Source organism: Antedon mediterranea, chromosome 10 (assembly GCF_964355755.1).
Source record: "Antedon mediterranea chromosome 10, ecAntMedi1.1, whole genome shotgun sequence".
NCBI classification, from domain to species: domain Eukaryota; kingdom Metazoa; phylum Echinodermata; class Crinoidea; order Comatulida; family Antedonidae; genus Antedon; species Antedon mediterranea.
This window is the reverse complement of record NC_092679.1, coordinates 18,022,869-18,043,696: the sequence shown is the minus strand read 5'-3', so window position 1 is coordinate 18,043,696 and position 20,828 is coordinate 18,022,869. Positions and strand designations below refer to the sequence as shown.

Sequence of the window (20,828 nt, the reverse complement as noted above, 5' to 3'; positions counted from 1 at the left end):
TGAATCTTAAATGTGTCAAAATGTTTATCCAAATATAATTCAATAATTCATTCATCAGTGGAAAATTACTTCCATTTAGACATTTTGTTTGCTCAAAAACAAATAAAAAACAATTACAAAGTGTCACATCACTCTCATACTGTACACATTTAACATGATATCATAGCATGACTATCAATTTAAGATAATAAACCAAATCAAATATTTATTCTATCTAATCTGGTTTCATAAATCACAGGAAACAAGGAAACAATACTGCTATCTCATGTTTGATTTTCATTTATTATTTAAAAACACACACAATTATTTATTACAAATATTTTCTGACAAAAATCTAATCAAACACATTTGGTCTCTAATCCATATCATTTATATATACAAAAATAAAACAGACAAAGTTCTTGTTTCTCCCTCAAAATATTTATTGCACTAGTAGTTTCGACCATAGGTCATTTCACCTATTTCTTTCTTGATATTTAATTTATAGCCTATATACTGTATATATATATACACATCAGGCATAGAACAGTAATTCTAAACCGCCCGGTGATATACTGAAATTTAATTAATTTGAAACGATAAGATGAGGAAATCTGTGAGAATGAGAAAAAGTCGCCCCAACCGAGACTCAAACCCGGAACTTTCTGCTTGATATGCAGATGTCCTAACCATTAGTCTACTGGGGTTTTAATGGTATTGTTCAAACTCAATTGGATAGCGATTCTTTAACATTCTCGGCGTGGTATGACGGAACAGCACTAGTCCCTCAATTGTACGCACGCGCACCAGAGATCAAATTGATACGCCCTCATCTATCAGTATTTTTATTCACGAAGCGGCATCTCCGGAGAGATACTTTTATATTTATAAACACATTAGGCATTGAAAGTTAATTCTAAACCGACAGACAGTCTGTTTCGATCTTCTTAGATCTCGTCAGTGCAGCTCAGGTTTAGAAATATATACAGTATATAGAGGTCTACTACATTGTAATGTAATTCAACACATCCAATAACTCTGTAGAAGCTAGTAATAGTTGGCGTGGTTACAGCTGCAGACGACATTTGAAAAAGGCATTATCTATCAACGCACTATGTAATTATAATGATCAATGTATTCTCAGGGCCGGGGTCTTTCATTTTTAATAGACTCATAAACTTGTAGAGTAAATTAATTTAAAATCTGTAACATACAGTGTAAAATTTACATTTGGCAGAATATTTAAATTTTGTACAATAAAAAACAAGATAGGAGAGACAACATTGGCCATAAAAAAATGGCAGGATTTGAATCCAAGAGCCTATGACTGATAAGCAGGCCACCATACAATACTTTCCTTACTGTAGTGAAAACGAGTTTATTGTATAATTTATAGTTCTCTCAGAAGATATACTTTTTCTGGTTCAAAGGCAGTTGCATCTAACTTCAATCATGGAGGTATAACTGATGATTGAATGTAAAGTTTATTACAAGCAGGTCTCATCAATACAATGTCTAATATATTTTAAATATATTTTGTGTTAAATGAATAATTCACATTTAAAGTGTGTTATTTTACAATATCACCTCTGCCACCAAACATAATCATGCAGTTGCCGGATATATTTTCTTGGTAGGTGTGGCCTTGGCAATTCCCAGTACAGGAAGTCCAAGTTTTTTTCCTGTAAAAAAAAAAAAATTTAAATGAATTCCTAAATAAAGATTCATTAAAATTATTAGATTATTATTATTAGGCAAAAAAACATTTTTTGTTTAAGGTAACACTTTCCTTGTGATACGCAATTTTTTTTTTGGTAAATCAAATGATTTTTCTTATTTGTTTTACACAATATAAACCATTTCTTTAACAAAAAATAGCCGCCATCAAATTTTTTTGATGATTCCTTATAACAATTTGCTATTTTTACTTTGTTAAAGAAATGGTTCATAGTGTGTAAAACAAATTAGAAAAATCATTTGATTTACCAAACAAATTGCATAGCGCAAGAAAGTGTTACCTTAATATGAATATAAGGTGTGTCCTAAAGAAGGGATTCCACCGTAAAATTTGAAAGTTATAAATTAAATATATAAAAATAAAACTTGTTTACATTATATCTATTCTTCTCTGGTTTTCAAGGACAGTGACAATCACACAATAAACGGTCAAACTTCAAATAGAGATAGTAAATATATAAAGTTGATTGTGTTTAGTACAGTAGCATGCACTAGATATCACATGTACAAATCATGGGTATACTGTGAACCATATGACGTCAATCAACCATATAACTTATAATTGTTAATTATAACTTTATGGAGTAAAGTTCAAAAGATTTTAAACCAGCTGGAGATAAGACAGCATATTATAAATTAATTGGAGAGGGGGGACACACTGAAAGAATAACCAGACTTCAACAAATGATGTCATCAAAGTTGCATGGGGTCTAGCTTGTGTGAAATTGACACACTTTTAGCATTACATAGCAGTTAGTTTTGCTGTACTCAATACCATAGTTTTGTAAAGGTAAAAACGGCAATGTATGTATACTCAAACCAGTCACCACAAACATGTGAAATGCGCAAAAATATATTGACATTTAAAAGTAGTTTGTGTAATGTCAGGGGGTGGACATAAAAAAGGGGGTCTAATTCTCCAAAATGTCCAATCCACTGGTGGGACTAAATGAATCACTGTTATAGTACTAAACTGTTTTATGTGGAAATTATGAGAAACACAACCAAAAATATGGTTTCATCTTGTACTTCCTATAAATTGAAAAGGTTTCATTCACTCACAATAGACCTACAACAATAAGGCCCACATAATAATAATACAGGCCTGCCAAAAAGTTAATCCCCACATTTTATGTAAATTTCTTGGATGCAAAACATGGAATATAATATAGGGATCTAACATTTAAAAGGGGTTTGTCTGGAGCCAAAAACCATTGTCACTCAAAATGTCCGCCACATTCAAAATGTGCGACACACTCAAAATGTCCGACACACTGGTGGGATTAAACAAGTACTGTTGCAAGGGATCGCGGACCTTGTACTTGTTTTAATTAAAAAGGCTTCATTCACTCACAATACAACATTAGTTAATTACACCTGTGTTATGACAATGGTCAATCTATACTTACTTTTCTTGAAACCATACAAAATAACATTTTATTGTGTTATTACTCTCTGCCCCTCTGATATAATGAACACTGATTCAATGTTTAATTTATACAAACTTTGTGCTTGATTTTTTTAAGTCAGGTTTTGAGACCCTAGGAAATTCTGGTTTCAGGAGAGGTTGTGGTCCTCAAAACTTACTTCTGAAGAAAGTTCAGTTTCGGGAAAAAGTTTTAGTGTTATTGATTATTTCATAAATGGTGTCAATAGATGTAAAAAATAGGCCTAGTTCATAATTTTGCTGTCAAATATGGGACTGGACTACAGCTGGGCTTTCTGTTACTGTTTCAGTTTTATTTCACACAACATATTACACTATATATATACATTTGTACTTTAGGTTTGAACCTCCAGATAAAACAACAATAAATATGGCGATGACTGATATAAACAAGAAGAAAAACAATACAAGATATGCACTTTAAATAAGTTCTTCTAAGTGCAAAAAAGTTAAAAAAAAACAAACAAAGCAAACAAAAACACTTTACATAATCTAGAATAATTGTATCGGGTAATTTAACTTAACCAGCATAAAAGTCGGTACTAAAGGTAAATCTCCCCTAGGGCCTCATGTCAGTGTCACCCCATCACTCTTAACCAATCAGCAGCAGACTTTGAACAATAAAAGTTTAACAATAGTATTTATGACACTTGAAATTCTTGCTATTGTGTGGCTCTACAGTTTAGTTAGTGTTTACATTGAAATACTAGCATGACAATATAGTAGTAGACATCTAGGTACCTTTTGATTGTATTCATATTTGTTAGTATGTCAATGTTGGTCTTCCAGAAGATAAAAAAAAGATTTAAACAATTTCTCAAAATGAATTCACTACTACTACAATATAGTAGACATCTAGGTACCTTTTAATTGTCTTCCTATTTGTTAGTATGTCAATGTTGGTTTTCCAGTAGATAAAAAACATAAATGAAATGAAATGAAAAATTTAAACAATTTCTCAAAATGAATTCACTCTTATACCTCTCTCTTAAATACCTCTCTCTCTATCATCACCTAGCAGAAAAACCGGAGTATCAACACCAGTGTTTTGTATGGTGTGCACTGCAGTATGGGCAAACTCTAGAGTTTTTCTAGGCAATGTGAATGAGGCCCTTACTTTATTTCATAAAAATGTACAGTAGTAATAAGTGCCTTTAGGTCATGACTGAAGTGTAAATAGCCAATTTATTCATTGCATTTGATATAGGCACACATGCATATACAGCCTACTAGACTTTATTTTCTATGTAAATATAAGTTAGCATCTCGGTTCGTATTAGGTATCATGTCTGAGAATCTTACAATGAAGTAAAAATATATAACTTGCGTTAACACTATCCCTTAGCAACTTATTTGGTATTCATAAGTATTGAGATTTTCTATGCCGGAGAATCCAATATGAATAAGGCTTGAATTACAGTAAATCACGTTGAACAAGCATTTTTTGTGACAATTTATCACAAAACAGCCTTAGTACTACAGTATTTTCAGAAAACCTTATTTGTTGGCCCTAAGTATGTTTTGCTAACTGTACATCCCGAATGTGCCTCTAAATTTTGGCAAGAAATTTAAAATCATGAATAAATTTATTTGCTAGTATTTGATATTTGGCAACCAGTGTCAATACTGTAGTTAGAAGTATATCCTAACAGGATTTATTTATTTGTTTCGGCAACGTAAATAACCTGTTCTAGACCCCATGCCAAGATCTGTAATGAAGATGCTATACATGAGCCAAAGGGAGCCAAGTTACTATTACTACTAAAACCTTGCATGGCCCCAAATACAACCTGGCTTCCAAAAGTTAATTCCCACATTTCGTGTGAATGTCCCGGATTCAACTCTTTGCACAAAGTGTCAATTTTGACATAAACACTAATTCACTATTATATTTGCACCATAATAGCAGTCTGGTTTTAGAGCCCAATATGTTAAAAATATTTTACTGCAGTTACTGCAGTACCTACATTTTGTTCACTCTTTAAAAGAGCAAGCAAGCTTTTTTGGAATAATCACTTTATTGCAGTGACTGCTTCATAAACTTCCACTTTGAAACAATCTAAATAAATCCATGTTACTGCAGTAACTGCAGCAGAATCATTTTGACATGATCCCTTAATACAATAATGTAAAAAGTGTAATATTAATATTTATATTAATTTAAAATACATGATACTATGATAATTTCTCGAGCTGAAACTAATTAACAATTGCAATATACGTCCATCAGTAATATCGATCAACTTATCTATAATGTAAATGCCCCTGGTTACTAGTATTACCATGGTAACAGTGATGTCAAAGCGTTGAAATTATCAAGCCATTAAAGAGCTCTGTACAGAAATATACCAGCTTTCAATAATCAATAATTTACAATTCAAAATACAACGTATTTGCGTCACATTCGTAAAATATTCTAAATGAAAATGTTTTTGAATAAATCAATAATCTAACGGGTGTTCGTTACTGTTGGAAATCTGCCAATGGTACAGTACATATGTTCGCTTTTCTAGTAAATATGTGATAACCATAGTAAGTACTTGGGCTCAAGAACAACACTGAATATATTATGCCAAATATGTTTTGAACCTTGAATTTTTCAAGAGGAGTTTTATAGACCTACAATAATCAACTTTTATTTGGATAACGTGTCCATATATTATTATTATTACAATTAATAAATAAGCAAACATACTCAAATTGGTACATTTTTTCTGAGTTACAGCTTTTGCGATGACAGTTTACTGTTAATCTCTTGCGCGTGTGTAAACAAATTAGCGCTTTAAACAGTACTATTGAATTAGGAAAATAAAAATCCCATTGTTGTGTGCATCTGCATATCAAGCAAATGACCGAAGTCAGGTTTCAGTGGGTTGGACAAAAAATACAACCCAAATTGTCCAACATACACGTACCTTAAATACAACGCAAAAGATTGGACATTAGGTTATAGTTCAAAATTTCATCTCACTTTTTAGGCCCCCTTTAACCTCTTCCTCCTATTTAAAAATCCTGGGTCTCCAGCACTCAGAGCCTTCTTCAGTATCTTTAACAAAGTTAGATAAACCCAATAGTCTAGATAAACTCAATTACTCTAATTTGTGTATCTGTATAAGGATGAAATCAATGAATACTAAATTACTTGATGAAATCCAACCTGAGGCAGGTAATCAAAAACAACAAGATAAGAACTAATTGCAATTACAACCATAACGGATGGATGAACAAAAATAATTAATCAAAAAACCTGTATTAATTTCAACTTTAAAAAAAAGTTCATTGCAGAGGGATGCTTTGGTTCATTAATTCATTAATTGCTGTATCTGGGTTCATATATTATGGATCCTACCGATACAAGAAGTATGATTATGATATTGTTTATGGATTGGCGAACAATGACCGTTTTAATGGACTAAATTGGACATACGACAGTGATTTTATCGGTAAGCCTATATCAATTTCATTATCGCTCTCCTACGTCGAGTTGTCGCAGGCGATAGCAAGGCCGGATACATATAATGCTCTACACGATCTGAAGCGTATAAATATGTATAGCGGGACTTTCAAACGCAAATTTTTCAATGCGCCCATCCGATACTATCATAACTCTCAAAGTACATTTAACATGTCAGAATTATGCATGTGTGGAGATATTGAATTAAACCCTGGTCCACAAAATGGCAGACATTACGGAAATAGTAATCATCAACCCGGAACGAATACCATTGTTTGCAACAACAACAATCAAGCTCAAGTACTTCGAAGGAATACCCAGCTTGATTCGAATGCAGGTGGCAGCCGGAGATCCCCAACGTTTGATTTTATAAATCAATGCAAGGGATTACGAATTGCGCACATCAATATAAACAGTTTAACGGACAAAATCGATCAACTCCGACTGTTATTGCATCGTACTCAACTACATATTTTGGCAATTTCGGAGACTAAACTCTCGGATATAATTCACGATAATGAAGTATCACTACCTGGGTATACTCTCCTTCGCCGTGATAGGAATAGACATGGAGGAGGGGTGGCAATGTTTATTGCCAGCTCATTGTCTTTTACCCAGTTAATCGTGGATCCTAAACATGCTAGTATCGAATCCCTTCTTGTAGAAATTCATATGGCTTCAGTCGTAATACGGGCATCAGTTGTCTACAGACCCCCAAACTCGCCTGCGATATATTTTACTCATCTTGAGAGTTTCCTGGAAGACTATTGTGATTCCAAGGATTTTATCATGCTAGGCGATCTTAATGTGGACATGCTGAAACCACACACGAATAGAAACAGTCTCATGCATATCATGGACTTATTCAATCTGACACAGATTATCCCGAATGCAACGCGTACGACCAGAGACTCTCAAACGTTAATTGATGTTATACTCACAACCAACAAGGAATTACACGACAACAATACAACGTTGTCTTCAGACATAAGTGATCATGACTTTATTTTTACATCAATACGTATCAAACCTCCCAAGAATGTACATGATCAGCGGACCTTCAGGGACTTCCGAAATTTCAACGAGGATAACTTCATTAATGACCTGAAAAAACTACCTTGGAACATAATTCCTCAACTTGATGACGTGAACGTCTGTTTAAAAGTTCTTCACAATTTCCTTGGTGGAGTAATTAATGTCCATGCTCCAGAAAAAACGAAACGTTTTAAAAAAAGTTTGCCCTTGTGGTTAAAAGGTTGTGATGACATATTGATTCTGATGCACGAACGTGATAGATTAAAGTCAAAGGCAAAACCAAACGGTCAAGCTGAACTATGGTTACAAATTAAAAAATTAAGAAATCAGATTAATAAAATGTGTAGAAAGTCAAAAGTTAATTATTATAGGAACTTTTTAATTGAATCTGCGAATGACACCAGCAAGATGTGGAAAGGAATGAAACATTTGATCTCATCAAAGTCTAACTGGTTGCCATCTTCTGTTAGGATCAATGGTCATGCTTCTTGTAATGAAAATGAAATTAGTAATGCATATAATGATTATTTTGTAAATATAGCTACTCATCTTGACAATGCACTTGCAGCTAATAATGTTGATCCATGTTCTTATTTACCTTTATTTGATTCTCAATTTGATTTTCAGAGGGTATCTTGTGAGTCTGTCCTGGAGCAGCTTAGTCGATTGGACTGTGGAACGTCGCTTGGAGTAAATTCTGACCTCTCACTAATTAACACATGGCTCACCTCTAACCGATTATCATTACACACTGACAAAACTGAGGCGATGTTAATTGGCGTCCCTCAGCGGCTTAAACACAAAACAATAGACGTATCGATTGCTGCACAACCGATCAAAGTTGTAACTAACCACAAACACTTAGGTGTGCACATTGACAATCAACTTAACTGGCATACCCATGTCAGTAAGTTGAGCTCTACACTTTCTTTCAAAATCCACACACTTGCACGAATTAGAAAATATCTTGACAAACGTACAGCACATTTATTTTACAACACATTAATTTTACCACACATTGACTACGGTGCTCTTCTCTGGGGCACCGGAAGTAAAACAAACATTAATAAGATTCAAAAACTTCAAAATCGCGCTATGCGTGTTGTTCTTCAAGCTCCGCCTCGCACCAGCACTCACATTCTTCTAACATCTCTCCACATCATGAATGTGTCACAGAGGGTGCAGTACCAGGTAGGCTGCCTAGCTTTTAAAGCCATGAACAATATTGCCCCTCGATACATCACCCAACGATTTTCCACTGTTCCGATACACTCTATGAGGACTAGGGCTGCTTCCAGGGGAGACTTGCTGGTACCCAAAGTTAAATTGGAATGTTTCCGGCGCTCTTTTATTTATTCTGCTTGTATTTTATATAATGTATTACCTTCTGTTTTGAAAGAATGTACCAATATTAACTCGTTTAAATTCAATTTTAAAAAACACATTTTATCGTAATTGTTTAATTGAATTTTTTTGGATAATTATTTTTTTATATAATAGTTTTAAATTTAAATGTATATAGTAGATTCGTATTAGTTAAGTATAGTTTTATATATTTTGTCATTTTCAAGAGGGCCCCTGAATATCAGCTGGCCTGCGGGTTCAGCTGGAAGGGTTACCCTCTATAAATAAAGTTGAAATAAAAAAATTGGTCCATTGAATATAAAAAGGAATAGCGTTTTTTCAATGATATAAATGCACCAATTCGATCATCAGTAACTTGTGAAACAGATTTTGTGTTTTCACAATGTGAAAATAATGTTTAGCCTAAACATATAGTTAATCAACATAATTGTAAATTAAACTACACCTTTTAAAAGCTGAATATAGGCATGAAAATAAAATATATAAATGAGAACTTCTTTAAGATAAAATTATGATGTCAACCACATTTTCCATGTTTTCATAAAAACTATTACCTGGTTAATTGTGGCGTCACTAACGAATTAAATTACAGATTAGAATGTTCAACCAGGTACTTTTAAAACATCAATCTGTTAACACACTGACATTTTCAGTAAAGGAGGTTAATTTGATTTATGGAATACAGTACATTGGTACCATCATGTTAGATAATTGTACTTACAACTTTCAATTGAACACAGTAATAGAATATAATGAAAGAATTCTCAAATTAATTAATAAATAGAAAATATCTTTATGCCCACTGTGGCAAATCAAAAGTGGCTCTGGAATACCCCGTGTCTGGAACCATCTTCCCAGACCATTGACAGATGTTGCAGTCCTAGAAAGCCCATCAGCCTTCATTAGAAAAGTTCACATTCATTGATTCACTTTAACTGTATTTTGTGTCTTTTTTTTATGTGTAAATTGACTTTGTGGTTGGCTCAGCTACAGTGATTAAGTTCACTTAGGTTGACTCTGATCTCCACAATTTCAGTTTTTTTTTTGTTATGTATACTGAAATAGATCGAATAAATAATGAAATAATAAAATATCTTTATGCCCACGAGTGTTGCAACTCAAGAGCGGCTTAGCGTAAGATGTCAATTATTGTCTGGTACTTACTTCACTGTGGTCAACCAACATTTTCATTAAAATGGGTGATTAGCCAGTTTGGAGTAGGAAACAATTAAGTGTTGCATTGCATTTTTGTCCAATTTGTAGCAATACAGCGTTATTTTGTAGTATTTGGCTATGCAAAACGTATGCATTTAGCGAAAACGTACTGGTGGTGCTTAGTCCTGTGCTTACTATATAATACTATTTGGAGTTCAGTTGTGGCTTGGTGGTTATGATGCTTGGCTACCACTCCAAATGTCCTGGGTTCAATCTTGTCACAGGTCAGAATTTTTTCTAAGGACAAAATTACAACTCCTCTCGAAGACTTTGTTTATGTAAAGCATCTTCTGTATATGTTTGTCTTTTGAACTTATCTCTGAGGGTCCCTAATGATCAGCAATTTCTGGATGGATCACCCTCATTAAATATGTTTAAAAAAAATAAATATAATTAAATAAAAAATAATAAAATATTATTTTTGTCTCTTTTCCTTTTGATTTTAATTTCTTTTATTTGAAGATTGAATTCTGCGAAGTGGGATACCGAACTTACTATTAACAAATTTTGTTTGTAAACATTAAAATTATCAATGGAAACGAAATAGTATCCAATTTACTAGTATTTGTTCAACCTGGTACAATTTACTCGTCACCTGGTTCAACACTTTTACATCCTACAGAAGTTGATAGTCAATATATAACACCATCCCCTAACCATTTGTGTGAATGTTTTCCTTTATTTAACACATTTGAAAATGAGTAGCCTAGAAAAGAGCAAGGTCAGGGCTGAAGACCCTACATCCTCCCAAAGATCCTAATCTCTTGTTACAACTTCCCCATTGATATTTCACCTTCACATTGCTCAAACCAATCAACTAAAACAAATTTGCTCTTCTTTTGATAAATCGACATGTGTTTAATTAAAACATAGATTGTATCTATTTTTGGATGCCATCATGTGTGTCTGTCTACGTCAATTGATTATAATCAATACTACAAGGCTAAGAAGTATGCATGGTATTTTCAACACTTGACCAATTAATATGGTAAATCAATAATTATATTAATTAATGGTACATACAAGACTCAGAGTGTAATAGAATGAATGTATGTTGAGGGATTCAGTATGTGTTTTTAATTTTTTCTCTTTTTCTATTTATTAATTATAATTATAATTATAATAATTATAATTATATTATTTAGTCCCGTTCTTGAAATTTTCCCACGCGAGATAAATAAAGGCTTGACTTTTATTTTTTTGACAACAAGCGATCCGGGGTACGTCAGCAACAGACAGATTTGTACTGAAGAGGTATAAAGAAAAAAATGTTTAAAAAAAAATAATATTAATCATATTTTCAAGATGAAACGCAGGAAGAATGTTCCATTTTCGACCAACATAAACCAGCCTTGAACTATGTACAGTGTGTACCGAACAGGTCTACTGCTAAAATGTAGTGTGTGTATACTGTAACAAGCATGTCTAGCAATAAAGCCATAATTTTGAAAGTGAAAATGCAGTTTTGCTGTCATAATCCAAATATTTATATTACTCATAATAATAAGTGTAATATTAAACTAACAATATTCATAGTAGAAACCAACATAAACCAACAAAAATTTACTGGTATTAATTTCTAATCTAAATAATGTTATCAAATCATTATTATCAAAAATTCACCACAAATTTACCATATTTGACCTTGCCCCTAAATTGGGAGGGGGCGGTGGGGGGTGTATATTAGTTAGATACTATTAGCGGCCTACTTCATTGATGACTGTCATCTTCTTCTAGAAAACACTAATGCCAACCAGTGGCCCACCACACTACATTCAGACATTAATAAAACCAACAGGAAAGAGAGGATATTGTACTGTATACAATTTGTTTGTTTGTTTTTGTAATATTTATTCCCCTTTTCTTATTTTGGTAAATGTATGCTGCTTTCATTTCTTGAACTGTTTCTAAATAAATGTTGAATGAATCCTGAATGATATTTTGACAAATAATAATAATACTTTATGCACTTCTTAAAAATGTTTAAGGTTTTAAATTCAGTAAGTGTATCATCTAATTTAACTGCAGGGAATTAAGGCCATATTTTTAAAAAAACTATAATAATTACAGTGTCATTACGGTCTTGTGAAGGTCACATTATATGACAGTCACGTTGTTGTACAGAATTCTTCAGACTGAACAACCAAATAACACAGTGACAATTGTACTTGAATTTCAACAGATTAAACTTGTATTCAAAACCAAACTAAGTGGCTTTAGCAACAGGATAATGAACAATACTAAAATACAAAGGGATATATTTTCCCATTGGAAGGTGACGTCTTTGCAATACAATGTTTTGTTTACAATAAAGGCCAAATTGTTTCTTTTATTTTAACCTGACGTCAATTGATTTGCTGATGAAGGTAAAGTTGCTCTGAACGTGGTGTTAAAGATTAAGTTTACACTGTAATTGATTACAATGAAGGCCAAATTATTCTTTATATTTGATGTATGTCAATTGAAACACTACCACTGTATGGTTAAACTACCCCCCTCCTCCCTCCTTTTTTTTTGACAGTTAAAACTTGATGATACCTATTTTTGACAGACTATTAGTTCTTCTATTTAAAAACCCTGGCATTTCCCCTATAGTATGCTGTAATAATAGGATGTTTGTTTACAATGACTGTCAAATTGTTCCTTTACTTTTAACCTGCAGTAATCCCTCGATGATGACAATGAATTATAACTGCTAGTACTGTATAGGACAAATACACAGTAATACTGAATTTAAATAATTGATGGTTATAAATTTCATAATAAAATGTTATTATTTATTTAGGCAAATTGCCAGAGAAACCATATCTACATTTGAGCACGACACCAAAACTTTGTCCTTCATTCTCCTAAACTACACGACCGGTAATTGTACCGTTTTGAGCTGGGCAACCTTTTACCTCTCTAACATTTGGTTATGTTAGGACAAGTGCAAAAAAGTGTATTTTATGCCAATTTCTTTATTCAGTAATTCTCAGCAATTTGTTTATACACTCATATCATCACTAACTAGATGGTACCCATCTATTTGACAGGTATAATACTAGGTTATTTTCTTTCTGGTTTAAACATTATCCGCAATAAATATTGAATAATTTGCTGCATATTGCATGTCAAATCTGAGAAAGCATAAGTAATTTATTTTATTCATTAAAGAAGATTCCTATAAATAGATTAACTCATCGGAAAAAAATCGTGGGAATTCAAAGTAGGGTCTAGATTACCTATGACAGGATTTGAGCTTAGAGCCCTTAATTCGTAAGCAAGTATGTTAACCACCAAGCTACCAACAGGGGACACTGACATACAATTTCAGTAGTCTGCCAATTTGATTTTACCTGTCAATGTGAGAGCATGCATGCCTCACCCCTCCCCTGGCTGCGATATTTCCTTTCGTACATAAGTTGGGAACCCCTCATGAAACGTCACAAAATAAACATGAATATTTATACATTCATAAGGTGTGAGGTAAGAATTGAGCTAACTACAATTCGCTAATGCAAACGCTTTCTGTCAAGCTGTCTGTGTAGTCGAGTGGATTAGACTATGGACTTGTCGATATATGGGGTTCAAATCCCATGAGCTTCTTTTACTTTATAGTGAGAGAGATATTATTGAGAGGGTTAGGTTTAGTTATATTTAGGAAGTAGTTCGGCTATCTTTCACATAAGGGCACCAACTTATGTACGAAAAAAAAATCTCCCCCTGGCTACAGTGCCACTAGTCCATTAACCTAACTCTACTAACTTGTGTGACTAATTAACATATAAATTAATTTTTTAAAATTTTCTACAAATTCCAATCTATAAATTAATATCTTGAAACAACACATTCACAATATTAAGAATGTCCTTGAGAATGATTGAAAGTAAAACTTGCAATTTAAGTAAGTAAAAAATGATTTATTCATAATAAAATTAATCTTGTTTTTCACAGCAGAATTATCTGGAAACATCCTCACAATATGAATAGTGTCTGAGATTTGAGAATCTAATAAAACGACATACATAACAATTACATACATAACAGGAAAGAAATTTTGCTTTTTGGGAGGGGTTTCAAAATTGAAGTGTACTGTATGGCACGCAAATTGCTCTGCACTATACAATAAGATTTCTATACCTATAACATTGGTGGTAAAAAGGTGAGTGCAGTGAGTCTGTATGCATGGCCAGGCCCACTCACATGATGCTGGTATTTATGTTGTATGTTAGGTGAAAAGGCCTATGTCAGTTTATCCAGGTAATCTAGGTACAAAGTAGTTTGCCAATTTCATTTTAGCTGCATGCATCCCTTGCACTCCCCTCACCCCTACTCTGGATCTTCTCCTTACCTGCATATGTCATATGACACAAGTCCCTCATAAGCAACACCGAAATCCGCAGTTGGTGAAATTTCCTCCATGGCCAACATGAATACGTTCTGATAATTGGTAGGTTTATTAGGAAATATAGGAATTTATATCAGCACCTGTTTATAAAAAATATGTTGTTACCAATTACGAAGGAAGTTAATTAGTTTCAGAAGAATTCGATAACATGATTATGTGATTAAAGTATAAGATGAGAAAATTATGAGTAGGCTTATACATCTTAAAGAAAATTGAGTCTGAATCTGAAAATAACACAAATACCTAGATTAAAAACAAACACAATCCATTAAGAGCTTCGTTACCATTGTAACCACCGACAACAAACATATCAACTAAAAAATAGCACAAACAAATTTATTAATTAAAGCTATCTTTTAATGTCTATTTCAAAAGTGAAGAACACTTTGAACTTTATCATCATTGGTTTATTTCATTTAGGAGTAGTCTTCAACATGTTATCTTAATTAATTAATTAATGTTAAAGTAAGACATGAAATTAATCAAATTTAGATATGCAACCATAATAGCCAATTTCTGTACTGTACAGTATCTATGTAATTTGTACAGATTGTAGGCAAATTATGTAATGCAACAGTGTCACATATGTATCACATGTGACGCCTGTATTTAACCTTAAATAATGCAGTGCATAAGACATGTGATGCATATGACACTGTATTATAGAATTTGCTTAGGAAACTGGAAATGTAACATTGCCATATATGGAGATACAGTACAGAGAATAAGGTAACCATATCATTTGTTTCTAATACAGCAGAAAAGTGAAAACGATACCAAACCAGATAATTAATAACATAATTATTATTTATGCAAATTTCCAAGAATTACCAACCACATGTTTTCTCAAAATCCGTATTTGCTTGTGTGTAATCATGTTATTCATGTTTTTAGCATTATTGTTATTAAATATTGAATAGTTTGGAATTGTATATTGCATGTCAAGTCTTATAAACCATAAATAATGTATTTTTTTCATTACAGAAGACTAAATAGATTAACATTATCTTATCTAAGAAAAAAAAATCCTGAACTATTCAAATACTATGACAGGATTTGAACCAACCTAGATTTGAACCAAGCCAAAGTGCCACTCTACTAATTTATTTAGGAATATCAGATCTGGGAATATGAAGATAGGAACGAGCAACAAAACAATTAGTTATTATTTATAAGCTTATTAAATATGCAATTTTGTTGAAGTATGCATTGTAATTTTAACCATGAAATTGAATAAAGACAGAAATGAATGTTGAAATCACAACCATATTTCCTTTTCAAAAATAGAATATGTGAAAGTCATGTGAAATAAGGAAGTGACTGATTAAAAAAAGACAATGTTATTAGTTAACTTCTGTCTAAATCTCTGTCAACTCTCTAAGAAGAGAACCCCCTATTAAGGGGATAATCCCCTTGGTAGGGGGGTATCCCCTTAATATACCTTCAGCAGGGCTGTGGCCACCAGTATGGCTTGAACAGCGATTGCTCCCTTTTCTTGCGAAAACCGGACCACTTTATTTCTTGTGGCTACATCACTGTTTAGTGGTAGTATTACAAGAAGGTACATCTACAGTACTTTGAAACACTGAAGAGAGCAACACAACTATTTACTGTACTGTACTTTGATATAATATAAAATTCAATGTAATAAGACCTCTTACTTAGATCTTGGGAAGATCGTAAGACAGGAGCACATTCAAACCACCAATAATTATTTTTATCACAGTTGCAGGAGAGTGTCTGTAAAAAACAATTAAATGTTTTGTGCATTGGTTCTTGAATAACTTATCATAAACAATCATATCATAAGGCACAGTTATCCAAACAATTTGTGCTCAAACGATTTTGTGATTTTGTTTATTTATACAGTAGAATTGGAAAACACACAAGAGGAATATAACTATTAACCAGCAGCAACCCACTATCCATAGACAACCCTATTAAGGCAAGGCCTACTTTTTAACGAGTTATCCCCTTATAGGGGTGGTTCTACTGTATTTCTTTTTTAACTTCCTCTGTATCTTTTCTTGTTCTATTTCTAGTCTCAATCGGAAAAACATGTTTGTACATTTCATAACATGATACAATTGTATGGTATCGCCAGTCTTTCTCTAAATCTACTATATTAAGCTCTTTTATTGTCATAATATACTCCTCAGTGTTGGAGCATTCACTATATAAATAGTTCACACTTGAAAAAATGTTTGTATGACAAGGACAATTTCTTTTATTTTCTTTGTACATAACGAATTTAAAAATGACAAAAACAAATAAAAATATGTATGTTTTTGTTTGCACATAATAACATCCACAATTTTCAAGATATCTCTTCCTCAATGTTTTTTTTATTATTTCATTTTATAACAGACCACATCTATTATTTTCAGGAAAATGTGTTTTTTGCTCAGTTTTCGAGCACTAAATCAATTTGACATGTTTTATCTAGTGCTTTAGTCTCAATGGAAGCTATACCAAAGTTCTGAAAAGCAACGATTCTTTTATCGTTTATTAATAATAACTTGTTGAACTGGTTTTATGGGTTGTCAACTAACACGTTAATTTTTAGGAACGTCTAATTTGATTTATTAAGTCCTAATAAATTAATATTCAGCGAAACAACCATTATTTACAAGGATCCTGATGTTGCATTTTTTGCCAGTCATTATTAATATAATTTCTTTTTTTTTCTGAAAATATAAAAGCAGTTTTTGCAACAACAGAGGGCAGTACAATACATAATATACACAACAGAGAATAAAATATGTAAAGAATATAAAGAATACAGGCCAGTTTTAGGACTTAAATACTGTAAAGAGGATTAGTTTGTTATAATGACTTCTGAATAGACTAAGAGAATGTATGATACTCCCGATGATACTCCATTACCAATAATTATTGCAGTAACATTTAAAATCTAATAAAGTAATAAATACCATTATTATTACCAGTAGCCCTAGTAGGCCTAACTGGATTATCTGCTTCTTCTCCTGATCTGTATTATAAAACACTGCCAAAAAGATTACTTCATCTTGATGGTACTACTACACTGCTGGTGGTATGGTAGGCTCCAGTTAGCCTGGCTGGAAAAAAACCTATTTATTATTGTACAAAATCTATTATTGAATTCGCAAGAATGAATCTTTGAGACCCTATTAATATACATATTATGTACACATATTTACTGAATTGGCCTGAACGAACTGTTTGCCTGTTTCGCGCGGTTTTTTTACCTTACGACCGAGGCGCCCCCTATAATAATTTCATAGTTTTCACGGTCCATTGCACACACCACGTTTTTGATTTTAACGTTTATTTATTTATGTATGCTTGGCCCAGCCAAGCGGACGTTTGCAGCAACAATACACATTACAGCACCTTCAAATAGAACTGTCTCAAAATAACCATGCCAATCGCAGTTAAAGTGTTGTACTGGTAAGAATATACTGTATTTTACTATCTAGGCTATACCTACAGTGAAGTACCTAAACTATTTACTAATAGTAATAGTAATAGTTATACTCTAGCTAGGGCTAGCTAGGCCTAGGCTGGTCATGCATAGCTTGAGCCATCCATATTTACATTTTGGAATAGATGTTAAGATAGGAGGAGGAGCATCCATTTTCAGAACAAGGACCTTTCTTTTTTAATTGTGTTGGGACATGAATGAAATGAGATTAAATCAATAGTAGTAGCCTAGATAAGTTGGTGCAGAAATTATTGGTAAACTAGTTTTAGTAGATAGATAGAGTGGATACTGTGGCGTATTTTATTTGAATAAACGACTGCTTTGAATAAATGCCTACCTCAAATAAACGGGGCCTCTATTTCCTTGAATAAACGCCTCCGGGGCCTTTATTTATTTCCTCGAATAAACCAACCTGCCACATGCATATACACAATGATTGTATTATTATAACACATTTCTATTTGTAGTATTCATTTATTTTTCATCTCTTACTTTGGTAGTTGTTTTTATAACTATATAGTAATTATTATAGTGTGTTTGTTAGCTTACAGGTTGAGAGGATTTGTATTCAAGTGACGAGTTTAAACAAACAGGAAATTGAATGACTTGCAAGACAGTTTGAGTTAGTAGTAGTAGACCTACTGAGACAGTGCATTTAATTAAATCAGAGATGATGTATTAATCAGCTTGACTGGATACTTTTCAAGACATTTTCCAATCCATTCAATTATAATTTCAGATGTACATGTAATTCCTTACAAAAATTAACTCATTAATGTGTTTTTTCTTGTTTTTTTCAGTGGTGGGTGAGGGTACGGTCCTAGGGTAAGTATAAACTTGACAAGCATAAAAAACTAAACATCCATGTACAGTACCTGAAGCTATCTACAACAAATTTGTGTGTGGGTGATGAAGCGTGTTAGAAAAAGTGACAGACCATTAACAATAACAGGTACTAGGAAATAGCTCTTAGAAAAAGTAAATTTATGACAGAGAATTAAAATTTAGGTAAAAACTATACAATTACACTAGACCTAGTAATGTATTTTTAAGAAACATCTTGGCATTAACTTAAACTTGATAAAATCCAGCATTAACAGCCTTAGCCTTCAAGCTTTCTATATCAGTCGGTACTAAAAGCTATTCTATTTTCTTGTTAGTACCAAAAGCTTCGCTGTGAGCTTGAGGACCAATATGGAGATGAGGTTACTATGGTAAGTACTGTACTATAAGGTGCAGAAATACAATCATTCATGTGCCTGGCTTACCTGGATAAACCTATAGTAGCCCTTGCTCCCTGATTTAGAACTAAACAAAAATTGAATGCCCCTTTACCATAATGGACTAATCCACCAAAGACTGCCTCAATTCATGCCTGTAATGTATTATTTTGTTTGTTGTTTGTTAGAAGTAGGGACAAGTAAGGAAATTTACTTATACACCGGGCATGCATACACACATGCTTACAATCTGATGTTTGAATTAAATGATTAAATAAATGAATCCATCAATTCCATTCTTATTACAAAAAAAACCTAATGAATATAACAAAAATGCTATATTGATCCAATGTTAAAGATGACAATACCAGATCACATCGTTCAGTGAAAAAGGCCATTAAATTACCTTGAGTTTATTTTGTTATTATTTAACTTCTATCTTATTTTAGGAAGGTGAAAGCCTACCAGGTATCACCGGGTACTTGGAGGTGTCCGTCAACGGTAAACTGATCCATTCCAAAAAGGTAAACATGGAAAAAATATACCCTGTTTTAGACAGGAAGAAATGTTAAGTGTATCATACAATTGAAGTTCTTAATATAAGCCCTGATGTAATTAAAAATATGTCCTGGATGAGTTGTTAATCATTAATTTTGTTGCAGAATGGAGATGGTTACATTGACAGCGCCGCCAAGTTAAAGAAGATCACTGATGCAATTGATGCGGCTCTGAAGTAAGCCCTCAATGTCTGTATCAGAAACATGAAGGTTTGTTAATTTTTACATTGATAATAGTTCTGTAGTAATATACAAAATTGTGTATTTTTTATTTGAATTAATTTATATATGTGCATAATTTGAAAGCCTTTACAGCACAAAGTTTTTATGAATGTTGCATTACAGTATATATTTTGTTTATTTTCAGTTAAACAGCCAAGATGGAATGTAATCAGACTTTCTCTGTATGATAGACGTGATTCAAAAGTTCACAAGACTAGGTCACATCCTGATGAGACGAGTCAGTTTGGTTGAATTAGGTCATCGCCATTAGCTTCATTCATTCATTGTTCTTTATTTCATAATTAAATGTATATACACAGTATTACCATGGAGGAAAAAATAAATACCTCCACGGTATTACATACAAAGCTCTTAACTAATATACATACTGTAATAACATAATAAAACAATAATAAAACCAAAGGTCATGGACCACAAAAACTGGTAATACGTGTACATTAAATCTCTCAGAGTAAATATCCCCAGTTTGCATCAGAATGCACATAACCAGGATATTGGAGTGGTTGACTCTGCGTTGGTACTTCACAATACATATTTAAACATGCATTTAAACTTCCTAGCAATAGAATTTGCTTTTATACTCAGAGATCCATATTGCTGTATCATGTCAGCATCATCTTTTAGGTCATCGTTATAAATATAAGCGTCATGCCATAGTACAGTATTACGGATTATTAAAAAGCCTGAGAATATGAAATAAATGTTAAATATTTGATCGAA

General features: G+C 32.7%; 2 long non-coding RNA genes across 2 annotated transcripts; one reads left to right on the top strand and one right to left on the bottom strand.

The window, feature by feature from the left end:
- Positions 1–413: 413 nt before the first annotated feature.
- LOC140060071 (uncharacterized) lies at positions 414–17,827 on the bottom strand. Its single transcript, XR_011847278.1, has 5 exons — positions 17,556–17,827; positions 16,284–16,362; positions 14,866–14,936; positions 14,566–14,702; positions 414–1,661 (listed from the first exon to the last, which is right to left on the bottom strand). It is a non-coding gene; the product is annotated as an uncharacterized lncRNA (long non-coding RNA).
- An 87-nt stretch (positions 17,828–17,914) lies between these two features.
- On the top strand, positions 17,915–20,823 carry LOC140060070 (uncharacterized). Its single transcript, XR_011847277.1, has 6 exons — positions 17,915–18,054; positions 18,889–18,913; positions 19,249–19,302; positions 19,758–19,832; positions 19,971–20,075; positions 20,233–20,823. It is a non-coding gene; the product is annotated as an uncharacterized lncRNA (long non-coding RNA).
- Positions 20,824–20,828: the final 5 nt, after the last annotated feature.